This window comes from Podarcis raffonei, chromosome 6, assembly GCF_027172205.1.
Source record: "Podarcis raffonei isolate rPodRaf1 chromosome 6, rPodRaf1.pri, whole genome shotgun sequence".
Classification (NCBI taxonomy): domain Eukaryota; kingdom Metazoa; phylum Chordata; class Lepidosauria; order Squamata; family Lacertidae; genus Podarcis; species Podarcis raffonei.
The window spans coordinates 27423450-27439682 of record NC_070607.1 but is presented as its reverse complement, the minus strand read 5'-3'; the positions used below and the strand labels follow the sequence as shown (position 1 = coordinate 27439682).

Here is a 16233-nt window from a genome sequence, read left to right as displayed (position 1 = left end):
AATGACTCACTGCTCCTATTTTGTAGCAATGAAGGAGTAAATGAGCGGACGTCGTCTAGCAGTTAGAACTTGAGCTGCCAAGCAGAACTCCCAGATTGGGTAGAGAGACTTTTTCCGGTGTAATAATGCACGAAGTCTCAGGCATGCCATGCACAGCCCAATCCTGTGGCTATTTATTTGGAAGTAAGGTCCAAACTACATGTTACATTGGAGCTCTGCGTTTGGACTGCCCAACATAATTTTACAGTGGTACCTCAGGTTAAGTACTTAATTCGTTCCGGAGGTCCGTTCTTAACCTGAAACTGTTCTTAACCTGAAGCACCACTTTAGCTAATGGGGCCTCCTGCTGCTGCCGCGCCGCCATAGCCTGATTTCTGTTCTCATCCTGAAGCAAAGGTCTTAACCTGAAGCACTATTTCTGGGTTAGCAGAGTCTAACCTGAAGTGTATGTAACCTGAGGTACCACTGTATTTTTAAATTCAGAGCCTCCCCACCATTATTTGGATCAGGTCCATGGTATTGGGGGGGTCTAACCTTACCCGCCATGCCATTGCTCTAATCCAGACCCCCCCCTTAAATGCTTTTATTAGGGTTGCCATATTCCCCAAAGTGAAAAGTGTTGAGTGTTTTGGGGCTTTGTCCTGGATCTTAGGCAAGTCAATAGAAAAATTGTGGGGTGTGTGTGTGTGTAAGCGTTTTTATAAAAAAAAAGCTCAACAGCTTTCTGGGTGTCCTGGTTTTTACTTTTTGAAAAATGGCAACCCTGGTTTTGAATCGGGATCAACTTCATTTATGGCTGATGTTGAGCGAGACAGTGTGGTAGAATAACCAGGCTGCTTCGATTTGGCTTGGCTTTGTTTTGGAATATCTGTACAGAACGATCATTTCAGGGGGAAGAGATTCTGATGTAGCCAAAAACAGCAGCACCTGCAAACAAGAGGGAAGGTATCAGCAGGCTTGGGGAAACACCAAGGTTTGAAGGAGTACAAAATTGTCTTCAACTTAGGGAGGGAACTAGGCTGAGGAACTCCTCACAAAGCACAATGAGAACTGGGTGTACATTGTAGCTACAGAAAAGTGAGTGACTGAGCAGGGGAGTGAAAATGGAATGGAATTGCAGAATCATAGAGTTGGAAGGGACCACGAGGGTCATCTAGTCCAACCCCCTGCAATACAGGGATCTTTTGCTCAAGGTAGGACTCAAACGCACAACCGTGAGATTCAGAGTCTCCGGCTCTACTATCAGGAATAAGGCATGACTGGCTGTAACCCTAAGCAGACTGATGCTGGTTCCACTTACCATATTTTTCGCTCTATAAGACGCACCAGACGATAAGACTGTTGTTTTGGAGAAGGATAGCTTTTGGAGAAGGAAAACAAGAAAAAAAATATTCTGAATCCCAGAAGCCAGAACAGCAAGAGGGATCGCTGCGCAGCAAAAGCAGCGATCCCTCTTGCTGTTCTGGCTTCTGGATAGCTGCACAGCCTGCATTCGCTCCATAAGACGGACACACATTTTCTCTTACTTTTTAGGAGGGAAAAAGTGAGTCTTATAGAGCAAAAAATACGGTATATCCCAATATTTTCCACTCATTTTGCGTCTCCTGTTCTGCGGAATCAGCAGGGGAGCATCATTCCAGATTCATACTTCTAAACTCTTAGGTAAATCTGTGGCAAGGAATACCACATAGCAGGCATGTGCTCAGGGTGTGATTTGTGAATAAAACAAGCCCAAGCAAGAATGCTGCCAGAACGAGGGTCGGGCACAAGTTAGGGCCAATCTCTCTCAACGTTCTGTTTTAAGCTTGCTGGAACATCCTGCATGTTGCAGCGTGCCACTGCTCTGCCTTATCACTGCTCTGCTACTTTTAGGATGCATAATCTTTCTGTGCAACCAGAGAGGTGTGGGAGAGGAACGTCCCTTGAACTTAAAGTGAAAAGGGTAAGCTGCAGCTGTATCTGCACATTTAAACGTTAAACATTTTCTAGCGTCTAGGACCGTAATCCGAGAGTGTAAGCCCATTGAAGGAAATTGGATGATACTCAGAAATCTGATTTGAATTTAAATACTAATTCCTCTGTGTGTGTGTGCCCTAATGGAGACTGATAACAATACCATTGCTTTTTCTTGCATAGAAGAATCCTGTAAAGGATTTCTGATCAAAATGCTAAAATGATGATCCAGGCATATTTTCATTCCATGCTTATGTGAGTTGTAAAACTGCTATAGCTTTTGGTCGGAGCCCTTAATAAAGGGCACCTGTGCTAGCCTTAATTCAATTGGTGGTTTGTGGCTGCTCCACTTCGGGAATTTTGTGGTATTAGCTTTATTTGTGGATCAGGGCACAGAACCCAGAGGACGGAAACACAGTTTGCTGGCTTGAAATTGATTTCACTTCCAGTACTGTGTCCTAACTGTTACTCACAAAATTCCTGGAAAAGATCCAAGTGCTTGTTGAGAGTAAAGTCACAACTGGAAGTTTTTCCATTAATTCGAAACTTGGGGTGCCCCAGGTTACTGGAGGCTTCTTGGAATACACAGTGATGGCTAGTGCCAATTGGGAATCGGCAGCAGGCCAGGAGGCCAACAGCAGGTGGCGCTAGAACCAATGACAGATTGAGCCAACTAATTTAAGTTTTATCCTCCTGCTGCCTGCTGGGTTCTACAAGGGGCAACACAGAGGGCTCATCCACACTTGCATTTGCCCTGTGATTTCTAGGCACAGGTCCAAGAGATCTTTCTTTTCTTCAAATGCTTTCCCTGGGGAAACCCTCTGTTTGCTTGATGTTTGTTCCATTCAGCCGTAAACTGTGGATTTTCCCTATGGAAAGTAGTGGACACGTGCCTGGAAATCATGGGATAATAATAATAATAATAATAATAATAATAATAATAATAATAATTTATTATTTATACCCCAGCCATCTGGCTGGGTTTCCCTGGAGCTAAGGGACTAAGGAGCAGGAGGAAGGTGACAGGCAGTGCTGCCCCCTAGACTAAAAAGGTAAAGGGGCCTCTGACCATTAGGTCCAGTCGTGGCCGACTCTGGGGTTGCAGCGCTCATCTCACTTTGTTGGCCAAGGGAGCCAGCATACAGCTTCCGGGTCATGTGGCCAGCATGACTAAGCCGCTTCTGGTGAACCAGAGCAGCGCACGGAAATGCCGTTTACCTTCCCGCCGCAGCGGTACCTATTTATCTACTTGCACTTTGACATGCTTTCAAACTGCTAGGTTGGCAGGAGCTGGGACCAAGCAACAGGAGCTCACCCCGTCACGGGGATTTGAAACACCGACCTTCTGATCGGCAAGTCCTAGGCTCTGTGGTTTAACCCACAGCGCTACCTGTGTCCCTTGCCCCCTAGACTAGTTGCAAGTAAAAAAAATCAGGCAGGTGGGGGGCAGGCTGAGATGGATGTTGATGGGGCAGTGCCCCATTTGTCTTAATGATCCAGGCTTCACTGGGAATATGTAATATTTGTGTTTATTTTCAAATATATAGGTTGAGCCTAGGTGGAAACATGGCTTACAGACTCTAACAGACAGTTCTGGCATCAGATCTCCAGGGAGACACAGTAGGCACCCGAAGATCTCTACTCAACTCAGTTTGTTGCTGTTGATCTGTCTCAATCAAACAGCAATCTTCTTACAGTGGTACCTCGGGTTAAGTACTTAATTCGTTCTGGAGGTCCGTTCTTAACCTGAAACTGTTCTTAACCTGAAGCACCACTTTAGCTAATGGGGCCTCCTGCTGCTGCCACGCCACTGGAGCACAATTTCTGTTCTCATCCTGAAGCAAAGTTCTTAACCCGAGGTACTATTTCTGGGTTAGCGGAGTCTGTAACCTGAAGCGTATGTAACCTGAAGCGTCTGTAACCCAAGGTACCACTGTAGTTTCCTCTCTCACACAGTTACCTTCCTGTACCCAACCCACACCTCCTATTAGAGGGTATTGGAAAGTGGATGAGTCACTTCATCGCACTATCACTTAATCTTCTTGGACCTTCTTAGGTTTTCTGTGAAAACCTGCCTCCTAAATATCAGGGCCATCAACACGTTTTTGGGTCAGATTTAAGGTCCTGTAAACACCATACATTTAATGTACCTTTATAGCACATGACTTTCCTCCCCCCCAAAGAATCCTGGGAAATGTAGTTGATCCTTCCTAGCACCTTTAACAAACTACAGTTCCTGGAATCCTTTGGGGGGTCGGGAGTCATGTTTGGGGAATGAAAACTGGATTGTGAACTTTAGCACAGCAGCCTTAATGTGTGTGCCAAAGTGATCAGGTCTGAGACGGCCCCAGAATCTTTATTTGCAAGGGGATGGAAAACAACCATTAAAGTTCAAAAGCTCTATTTCTAACCAAACTTTTACACAGCTAGGACATCCTCTCTCTTATGGAGAGCTTATGGCATGGTTTGCAGAAACAGGGCAGTAAGCAATTTTTGGTGATTCCCCATCCCACTTAAAACTGCTCTAGGTGGTTGGAAGGGTGGTTGCAGGGAAATCACCAAAATTGTTTCCTTTAATGGTCCACTAACAGAAGCCATACCACTAGCTGAGCTATTGGACTGTACTATTGGACACAACCCATTGGGACTTACTTCTATAGTTTTAAAATCAGCAGTTTTAGTTATCTGGTGAATTTGATTTTAGGTGTGTCTCTGCCAGAAATTCTTATGCTGCAATTGTTTTTATGATATAAAAACTATGTTATGGGGCAGCCAATATAAATAAATATAAATTAAATATAAATATAAATATAAATATAAATATAAATATAAATATAAATATAAATATAAATACTGTATAGGCTAGTGAATAAATATGCCAATATATAAATACACGTGTTGGAATGATGGTTTTGCAAATGATTAATGAGTTAAAAAGCAGGTGGTTAGTCAATTACAGTGGTACCTCAGGTTAAGTATTTAATTTGTTCTGGAGGTCTGTTCTTAACCTGAAACTGTTCTTAACCTGAAGCACCACTTTAGCTAATGGGGCCTCCCGCTGCCGCTGCACCGCTGGAGCACGATTTCTGTTCTCATCCTGAAGCAAAGTTCTTAACCCGAGGTACTATTTCTGGGTTAGCGGAGTCTGTAACCCTGAAGCGTATGTAACCTGAAGCATCTGTAACCCGAGGTACCACTGTACAAATTATCTAATTGCTTGACAGACTCAGTTGTCATGAGACAGTTGCTACATATTGTTTTTATAATATAAACAGCTGCTCAAGTAAAGGTACAGTTTGGTACTATTCTCAATTCTTATTTTCAGTTGAAGCTCGATTCTAGGAATGAAATAGTTCTTTCTTAGCATGAATGAGTTTCTCCCATGACCTCCTCACCTTTAAAAAAAATGCTTTTGCCGTCTGAAATTAGTAAGGCTATGCAATAGATATAGATACGGTATTTCGCATAGGATCAGTTCTGATTTATGGCATTTGCACAGGAGAGTGACATCACTGAGAGGAGAAATATGCACTCGGAAGAGGCTCCCCAAGAAACAAATTAAATGCTCATTGGGAAAGCTGAGCACATTTTGAAACTGGTGCACTTCTCAAGTTCACCTTTAACTAATGAACATGTTCTCACACAAAGCTGCCTGTCATAAGTGAGATTAACTGAGAATACTTTAGAATGCCACTATTTTGCTGGAATTCATAGCATGACAGCCGAACAATTCCTTCCTTTTATATAATGCCTTTCATTAAATGTCAAAGAGCCGATGTTGGAAGAAATTGGGACGGCAGTAGGGGGGGGCATGGGCAATAAGAAGAGAGCCGGAGAGATGGATTTACATTCTCATTGCTACTGATCTTAAAAGGTGCAAATGAGTTCCACAAATGAGCAGCACCAGCCTGGGAAAGAAAAACTCCCTGAGGAATTCATCCTGAAAGAAAAAAGCAATGAAATAAAGGAAAGGGCTTTGCATAATTTTGTTCTGTATGAACTCGGAATCTGACAAGTTGCTGACCACATGCAAATGACTTCGGCTCTGATATCGTCTTTTGAGTGCACACATGAATCACATCCAAAAGGGTGGCATGAGCAATTGCTTTGCCAAAATCTGAAGCAAATCAGCACTCCAGCTTATTTATTATCAGGGATATAAAGTCATCAGTAGAGCTAAAAGGTAAAAGACCCCTGGATGGTTAAGTCCAGTCAAAGGCGACTACGGTGTTGCGGCGCTCGTCTCGCTTTCAGGTTGAGGAAGCCGGCATTTCTCCACAGACAGCTTTCCGGGTCATGTGGCCAACATGACCAAACCGTTTCTGGCGCAACAGGACACAGTGACGGAAACCAGAGCGCACGGAAATGCCGTCTACCTTCCCACTGCAGTGGTATCTATTTATCTACTCACACTGGTGTGCTTTTGAATTGCTAGGTTGGCAGAAGCTGGGACAGAGCAACGGGAGCTCATCCCGTCACGTGGATTCGAACCGCCAACCTTCTGATCGGCAAGCCCAAGAGGCTCAGTGGTTTAGACCACAGCGCCACCCGCCTCTGAGTAGTATGCTATGTGGAAGAAGGCAGATTTTTGTGACGTATCTCATGGTCAGCTAGAATGTCTGTGTGCATCTAGATCTGACCTTTAGATGTTTCAGCATAAGCAGCAAAGGGACAAAATAATAACCTTTCCAGCTCTCTGTTGCGTTGTGGACAAATGCCGGTTCCATCGGCCTGAAAGCAAGATGAGCGCTGCAAACCCATAGTTGCCTTTGACTGGACTTAACCATCCAGGGGTCCTTTACCTTTTTTTTTTTTAACTACTCAGAGACAGCCACAGAGGCACACTTTGCCACCTTTCCACGGTTGAAGAAGCTGAAAACAAAGCCAACAGCCCAACCTTTGCCAACCTGGTACCCTCTAAATGTTTTGGACTACAAAGCCCATCATCCCTGACTATTAAACAGGTTGGCTGGGGATGATGGGAGTTGTAGTTAAAAACCCTCGGGGGGGGAGGACAGGACCAGATTGGCAAAGACTGCACTGGCTCAACAGAGTATTTATAATACAGAAATGCTCAATTTTAGTATGTTTTTTTCTTGAGGTAGTTTACAACAGAAATCAAACAAAAAAACCAATAAAAATCAAACCAGATTATATTGCTGCATACATTAATATACCTAAATGCATAATATGTGCCACTTTATTTAAAGTAGTCCCACTCATGTCAACTGTGAAAGTATATATCCCGGCATGAAGACATTTTGTTCAGCTATTTTTAACATGGTTTGTTTCCAAGTGTGAAGTGCTCGCTGACATTTCTGTGAAGGGTGCGAAATAAATGTTAAGTGCTTATTAAAGTATTTCAGTGGGTCTACCGTAGAGTAAACTATTTGAGACCTTTGCAACAACTGAAAGGAATGAGGATAAAAGATAACACACAGGATGATAACAGAGGACAAAAATTAGATTAAAACGAAAAGCAAGTTGACCAGGTTCCTACTTTACAGAGTACAGTCCCCTAATTGAAGGACTGGCCAAGGATGATTTTCTGATTGAATGCATCATCTAGGTTAGGCATGGGGAACAACTGGTCCTCCAGATGTTGTTGACCTACATAACCTCCATCAGCCCCAGCAAGCAGGGCCAATGGCCAGGGGTGATAGGAGTTGTAGTACAGCAAAGGTTCCTCACCCCAACTGGAGGGCAGTCTAAAGACAAAAAAAAAAGCATAAGAAAGTAAGAGTCTTTAAATTGCCCATCAGCAGGCAGCTCCTGGAAAGCAGACTATGCAAGCAGATAGGTTTACCCAAGCAGTATTCCCAACTATGGTAAGATATTTCTGTTTTATTTCTATATTTCTGCTTTAAATCAGAGGTGGGGAAGCGGTGGCCCTCTAGTTTATTATTGTTTGTTGTTGTTATTGGTTTCTATTGATTTATTGGGTATTTTGTTGCTCGTATAGTATATTTTGCTTTTTAACATTTGATGCTTTGATGTGTTTTTATATATGTTGTAAGCCACCCAAAGTGGCTGGGGAAACCCAGCAAGATGGGTGGGATTTAAATAAAAAAAATCATTATCATCATTATTAATAGTTGTTGTTGGACTGCAACTCCCACATGCCCGGCCCTTTGCTGATGGAGTCTGTCAATGGTGTTTTCCACAGACACCATTTCCCCTCACTCCCTTGGCTTCTAGGCGGGTAACCAAGAGGCAGGATGACCTGACAGACCTAGGAGCCTCCTTTGCTGAATCCTACTATGTATCTTTTAGGAACACGCAATACGAAAGAATGGGCCAGCTACCCTAAGGTGGCGTAGCGTAGTTTTCCAGTGCCCAGGGAGGCCACACGCACCGTGGGGTGTGTGTGTGTGTGGAGGGTAAATGGAGTCTTCCATGCCAGCCCAGCCCTTGCCGGGTGTTATGTACTGAAGTCAACGCTGCCAGAACGCACCCCCCCCCAAACAAAGCCAAGTGTGGTACATCCCTTGGATCACCTCAACCTCGCATAGCAGCTCAGGGCTGGCAGGGCGGCATGAGATTAAGATCGGAACCCAGCCTCACAAAGTGGCACAGGGCTGGCAAGGGGCAAGGGTGGTGTAAGGAGCCAAATGTGCAGCACCCTCTAAAACAAATGCGCACGGGGCCCCACCGCCATGCTATGTCCCCCCCCCCCAAGGATGCTGTCTTGTAGCCAGTTTTGAGGAAAGATTCAGCTGCCACTTCAGTTGGTTTCTGTCATGGGGAGGGAGAGAACCATCTTGACTTTCACCTCAAGCAGCAAAAAGTCTTGGGTCAGCCAACATCAGGCAGGCAGACACACATTCTTCCTCTCAATGCTTTCAATGAAATCATCCTCATTCTCCCGACACCGTAGTTAATTTTTAAGAAGAGAGAGAGAGAGATCTGGGAAGTGGCACTGACAGGGGAGGAGAAGGTTTTGCAAGATGCTCCAAGCCTGCTCTCTCATCATCGAAAGCCTCACCCAACTTGTTCCGAACTTTAAACACGTTCCAACCTTCTACAGGTTTTTATCAAAATGATAATTAACTGAAACTGTCAATTCTACAACAGATACGATCAGAATGTCCCGTGGAACGAGTTGTATCGCCTTTGGTGAATGAATTTTAATGCAATTTGTTCCTACCTAAAGTTGTATGCATCAAAGGTTAAAAGTTCTGCTCGGCTGATTAATGCCTTATGTTGGATATTTATTTTTCCAGGGAATCTATGTGAGTTCATCATCCTGGGGATTATGATTTCCTTCTCTAACAGGCTGATGATCAACGCTAAAGGGGGAGATCGCTGAGAATGCATCATATCAGCTTTCAGCGTCATTGGGAAAGGCTTCTGGGAATCTCAGCGCACAACAATATACAATATGTAACCTATTATTACCTATTAAATGCCTGATGTCAGACTATTTCTTGTGTGTGCTGTTTGGTTTGGTTCATGATTGCTATATAGAACATTTTATATCTCAACGTCTTAGGGGACATTAAATTTCATTTGTTCTTGGTAGTGGGCTAGGAAAGGGCCCATAAAGCCTAAGCATATAGGATTACAGTTGCGGAAGACGTAAAGTATTTTCCTAATAAGTGTTTTTTGTTAAACTAGCTCACAAGGAATTTAAGAGAAACATTGGGCCGAAATGCTTCCCAGGGTATAAGCCCCATTGAACTCTTGAGATTTACCTCTGATATTTAGGATTTCTCTCATTTAGGATGCACACAATCTCTTTCTTTCTCTTCTCATAATGAATGAGACATGGATGTTTTTATCATGAGGAGGGCCTGTTATTTTCCACACCTTCAATTCCTCAGTGTGGATTTTGCAGTGGGGAGCAAAGACACAGGTCCTGGTCATGGAAACAGCGTGTAGACGGCTGCCACTCAGAAATAATTTTACCGGCTTGAATTGTACCCTTTCTGTATCTCTGCGTGGAAGTTGATGAGTGGAGGTTGATGATGACACGAAACAGGACCTTTTCAGTGGCTGGACCAACATTGCAGAAATACTTGCCTCCACGAAGCAATGAGAATAGCCATAGACAAGTGTGGCTTGTAGGGTCATCATGGGTTATAGTCAACTGGGGACACAGGTGGTGCTGTGGTCTAAACCACTGAGCCTCTTGGGCTTGCTGATCGGAAGGTCAGCGGTTCGAATCCCCGCGATGGGGTGAGCTCCTGTTTCTCTGTCCCAGCTCTTGCCAACCTAGCAGTTTGAAAGCATGCCAGTACAAGTAGATAAATAGGTACTGCTGCGGCGAGAAGGTAAACGGCGTTTCCATGCACTCTGTCACTCATCACAGTGTCCTGTTGTGCCAGAAGTGGTTTAGTCATGCTGGCCATATGACCCAGAAAAACTGTCTGTGGACAAACACCGGCTCCCTCGGCCTGAAAGCGAGATGAGTGCTGCAACCCCAGAGTCACCTTTGACTGGACTTAACCGTCTGGGGGTCCTTTACCTTTACCTTTTTTACCTATAGTCATCTAACAGTTACTCAATGAATTTAATGGCCTGTTAATGAAATCACGGGTTGCATTCAAGCAACTGAGGCCCATTCATTTCAACAGGTCTATCTACACCAAGCATAGGCAAACTCGGCCCTCCAAATGTTTTGGGACTACAACTCCCATTATCCCTAGCTAACAGGACCAGTGGTCAGGGATTATGGGAACTGTAGTCCCAAAACATCTGGAGGGCCAAGTTTGCCTATGCCTGATCTACACTGAGTAAAGGTTCGTTGAATGAAACTTCGTGGTATTGTATTTTTATGCTGCAAACCGTCCTGTGATGAAGAGTGGCATGCAAATTTAATAAATAACAATAATAATTAATAATAACAGGCAAGTTCTGTGATGGATACTATTACATGCAATTCCCAGAGAGATGTGTGTGTGAAATGTAAGGTCCAAACCCAGGATTTGGGCCTGAACACTTAGATTATTTATAAGTAAAAGGTACAGGGTTAAAAAATGTGTTTGTGTTTATATATGCACACAACTGCAAGAGTTGCTCCCAAGGATGGTTTTCAGTTTACATGTTGATCATGAGTGGAAAGACAGAAACCACTATTGCAGTGTATCTAGAATGGCGGAACCACATTTTAAATACATTCATAACAGGCATATGTGAATGCACAAGCAGGTGAGCGGTCGAGTGTGTTATTACAAGAGAATATTAAAGAGTGGAAAGGAGCAGGGCTTTCTAGACACTTTTATTAGCTCTGTATCTATAATATACTTCATTTTTATAACAGTTAACTCGTCTTTGCATTTCCAGGTCTTTTATATTTATTGCTTAGACTGGGATTTAGATAGTGATAAATCTGCCATTCCTATTAAAACTGAAGTGCTCTGCTTTGAGTTCATGGGTTAAGGCGGATGATAAATTGATTTTAAAAAAGTTTAGAAGATAAAAAAAAAGTTTAGAAGGTGTTGCTCAAGTATCTCCTTACAGAAGTCAAATCCCACAAACACGGTCAAGTATCACAAATATCCAAAATGAAATTCACTGGTTCTTACCATTTTCTGCAACTAAACGTGTATACATGGGATATTTAGAGGCGAGGGGGGAGATGGGAATTTACACATTTGGTATACTTGTGCTTTTGTGTGTGTGTGTGTGTGTGTGTGTGTGTGTGTGTGTGTATGTATGTGTGTGTGTGTGTGTGTGTGTGTGTGTGTGTGTGTATATATATATATATATATATATATAAATGCAAACATAAATATTATTTTAAAAGAAAACCACTCGGAACCAAATCACCCACATCATCCCTCCAGCGGACCAACAGCGCTAGTAAAAAAACAACCTAGGTAGCAGCAGAGAAATGACAGATACAGTCAATATATGTTAAATATGACTAAATATATGACTTAAAACCCAAGTCATCTTCCCCAGAACCCTGCCCTTTTCCCTCTTTCTTTCTTTCTTTCTTTCTTTCTTTCTTCAGTTGTCACACACATAAAGCTGAATGCGCACAAATTAAACGCATGCAAGTTGCAGGCTCTCCATACTGCAGGCAACACATTTCCCAGGCTCAATGTCTTCATTTTGTTTTGGATAATTCTGGACAGGCAAATGAAGTACCTCTTCGCAGAGCACACAGATAAACGATGGCATTTGCTCTCGCCGGATGTTAAACGGCTTTAAAACAGGATTAGACAAACTCACGGAAAATAAATCTACCAGTGGCTACTTCCCATTACAGTGGTACCTCAGGTTAAGTACTTAATTCGTTCCGGAGGTCTGTTCTTAACCTGAAACTGTTTTTAACCTGAAGCACCACTTTAGCTAATGGGCCCTCCCGCTGCCACCGCACCGCCGGAGCACGATTTCTGTTCTCATCCTGAAGCAAAGTTCTTAACCCGAGGTACTATTTCTGGGTTAGCGGAGTCTGTAACCTGAAGCGTATGAAACTCAAGGTACCACTGTAATGGGAAGTAGCCACAGGTTCCGCTTGTGGTCTTCCCATTGGTGTGTTTGGCTACTTTTGAGAATAAGATGTTGGACTAGATGAGTCTCTGGCCTGATCCAGCAGTGCTTTGCTTACATTCTTATTTACAGAGCATTGCCGTCCCGGAGTCTGCGAAGGCAGACTGAAAGCTAGGAAACACAGTTGGCTGTTAACTATTTTTATTAGGTTGGTACAACTCGTGCACATGCCGTGAAACGATTTGACACCTTTCCAACTTTTTCCTTCCTAAGTGCTTTCCTTGGTACTCGGTAGGAAATGTACACGGCGTGCTTGTACGAGCTGATTTGCGTGGCATTTAGGGTTAGGGAATTCTAGAAATAAACTGGCTTCAAATAGATCGCCCTAAGAAATGGACCACAAAATCATCGGTGTGAAGGTGAGAAAAGCCTCAAGTAGGAGTTCAGCTTCCTGCTTTCCACCATGAGAAATTAGGCACGGAAAGGGGAAAGCCAAAGATTTTCTTGAATGTCTTTCAGCTTTTTTTACTTCCATAAAGGTAAAGGTAAAGGGACCCCTGACCATTAGGTCCAGTCGTGACCGACTCTGGGGTTGTGGCGCTCATCTCGCTTTATTGGCCAAGGGAGCCGACATACAGCTTCCGGGTCATGTGGCCAGCATGACTAAGCCACTTCTGGCGAACCACAGCAGCTCATGGAAATGCTGTTTACCTTCCCACTGCTGCGGTACCTATTTATCTACTTGCACTGGTGTGCTTTTGAACTGCTAGGTTGGCAGGAGCTGGGACCAAACAACGGGAGCTTACCCTGTCATGGGGATTTGAACCACCGACCTTCTGATCGGCAAGTCCTAGGCTCTGTGGTTTAAACCATAGCACCACCCGCGTCCCGTTTTCACCTCCATACTATATCCCAAAATGCCAGATATATTGATGAGTGTACATATTGTTATGAGTTTGGGGTGGGGAGCAGACTGTATGCCTGAGCTCCTTTCTAATTCCTGGATCCAGCATGGATTCAATTCCTGGAATTGCCAGGCTAGCTTCCTGGTGAGGAACTGGCCCTCTCGAAGGATGAGCCATTAAGGTAACAAAGGAAGAGGCTCTGCGCCAGATAACAACTCACCGGTAGTTAGAAAGACAAAGCCCAGATTGTGTGTAAGCTAGAAGCTGGAAGCAAGGCAGGCTGGGAAGCCAGGGAGTCAGAGCCATGCCTGATTTTTGCTGGAAGCCAAGGCTGTGGCTATGAGAGAAGCAAGACCCTCTGAGGGTGTTAATGTTATGAACCTGGCTCAGGTTGTGTATATGTGTAAATAAGCCATATATCCTAAAGACACTGCAGTCTCTGCTGCCCCACATTCAGAGGAAACCAAACTCTTGGATAAGTACCTTGAACCCCTGGGAAAGATGGGAGTTGTCGTCCAAAACATCTGGGGGAAGGTTGATCAAGCCACCTGCAAACAGTGGCAGACCCATCTATTTGAACTGAAGCCTGCCAGTCATCGACAAAAGTGGAGACAAAAGGATCAAATGTTTGAGCAAAAGGAATGTTTTAGGCAGGGAGCACGTCAAACACCTCTCCTGTCCATGGTTTACCTTCCGGCAGGGTGCCAAGACAGGAAGTGAGGTTAGCTAGGAGAAAAAGGCTAAGGCAGGATGCAACCTCTGATTGACCCTTGGGATTCTCTCAAGCCACACCCCTGCTCCTCGCCCTCCTGGAGTGTTTCCCCCTGACTTGAATGCGTCCTTGAATTCTAATAATGCCTCTCGCTTCCCTGAGCGGAGGGGAGGGAGGGGTGTTGAAGTGTAGCCTACAGGACAAAGCTGAAATCTACCATCGTTGCACTTGTGCCTTTGGACCTGCCTGCCACTAGAATCTGGCCCCTGGAAGGAGGTAATGTAACTTCGTGCTGACAAAGACTCCATACTAGAGAGCTATGGGAAGGTGAGTAGCACATGGGTACAGAGGGGGTTCAGTTCCTTTGGCTCTTGGGGTCTTTTCGCTCTAAGGAGCTAGTTTCCCTACCTGCCGCTCCCCTATTTTGTATGTGATTGGGGCAAGTCTATATTTAAATGTGAGGTGGGAGTCCTTTGGACTCCAATTCCCATCAGGCCTAGATGGTAGCAACTGGAGAGTCACAGGTCCCCTCACCCCTGATTTAAAGGCATGTTGTCTTCACTAGGAAGTCAGATAATACTTCAGAGCCTTTTTTAAAAAATAAGAAAATAACTGAAGTCCTATTATACTTCTGTGTATTTGTTTTACCTTCAGCAGTTCCAGAAACACACATCCAGCTATTTTATTAAGAGTATCTATGTTCCACTTCTAGTTTTGAACTATTACTGTCCAAAACCAAAGTTTTAGGTTCCAAACGCTAGTATTATATTAAATGTGCTGATACGTAGGTGTTTTGTTTTGGGTTTTTTTTAAAAAAGCTGGAACCATATAAGTTTCTTAAGGAGGCAGAAAAGAGGGAGAGTGTTCTGAGCTCATGCTTCTTTTTCCATATGGAGCTACACATGTGGTGAACATCTGTGTAAGTTGTAAACTTGACTTTCCGTACTGCGTGCTCACTGGGGTATACAGGCGCACAACCGCACATTGAGAGAGATCTGAAGCACACGCACACACAAAAAGATGTGTGACACAGAGAGTATGCAGATATCAGCATTCGGCAACTAAAACTACAGGTCGGAGTGCCCCCTCTTTAATTGATCAGGATGACAGGATTTCTTTTAAAGCTGCTTAACGAAGGAGCCCGCTTTGCAACAAAGCATAACACAAATCCTCGCAGTGGAAAATAGAAGTGTGCGTTAAAAATACATTTTGTCCAATTTTTGGCATTGAATCTGGTTCCATTGGGAAACTGGGCCAGCTTTCAAGAAGCTGGATACTTCTGAGCCTTTCTTTCTTTTTCTTTTCTTTTTTGGCACAGTGTCCTAATCAAATATTCTGCGTTAATAAGGTACCTTGGCACATGGTGTATGTGACCATTCCTACTCAATGGGACTACTGCAGGCACATTTTTGAGTAAGGACCAGAGCAAGAGACAGGTGGTGAAATTTCCCTGCTTTAGCACAGGAAAATCTAGTTCAAAATGTTCAATCTGTTTCAGAGAAAAACTAGTAGGCTCACACACACAGAAGCCCTATGGATTTCATGGAACTCACTCCCAGGCAAGTGTGCACAGAGATGCTTTCCTTCTATGAGAAGATCATGGAATCAAGCAAACCTGTGTGCAGATTCATGATAAGAAACAACGGTTTCATTTCAGAATAAAAACTTGCTCAGGAGAAGTTCCGTTGGATTTACTCAGATAACTCTGTAGTTGTTGGCACCCATCTGACTTGAGAGTCAATGGAGTGCACCTCCGAGGGTGAAGGCAAACCACTGTTTTAGCAGCACCTAAGTGACCTCCCTGGGGTGCAAGCCTGGGCAGTGTGTTTGGTTTTGTTTTTTTAATTTTAAATTTTTATTGGAAATTTTATTTACAACATAACATAACCCCCCCACCCACCAATACAGAAATCCACCCTCATTAAACGTGAACATAACATACAATAAGCGTAACATACAACAATACAAACAACCAAATAAAAGACTTCCTTTATCCTGTATCCAGCCTCCTTATTTACTTCTTATAAGCTGTTTCCTTTATGAATAATTATTAAGATTTTTCTAATTATATCTTAAATATCCACAAAGTCTCCTGCAGACATTAATCGAAACAAGTCCAGGTATGTATTTTAGGGCACTGTTTTGTGAAGTATTCTCTGCATTTTCCCTGTGCTTTTTTAAACTCTTGTCTAGTGTGATCTCTAATTGCCTCTGTTAATCTAG

The 16233-nt window shown here is 43.6% G+C and overlaps 1 long non-coding RNA gene across 1 annotated transcript; it reads left to right on the top strand.

The window, feature by feature from the left end:
- Positions 1-1605: 1605 nt before the first annotated feature.
- Positions 1606-9376, top strand: LOC128415519 (uncharacterized). Its single transcript, XR_008330978.1, has 2 exons — positions 1606-1942; positions 9177-9376. It is a non-coding gene; the product is annotated as an uncharacterized LOC128415519 (long non-coding RNA).
- Positions 9377-16233: the final 6857 nt, after the last annotated feature.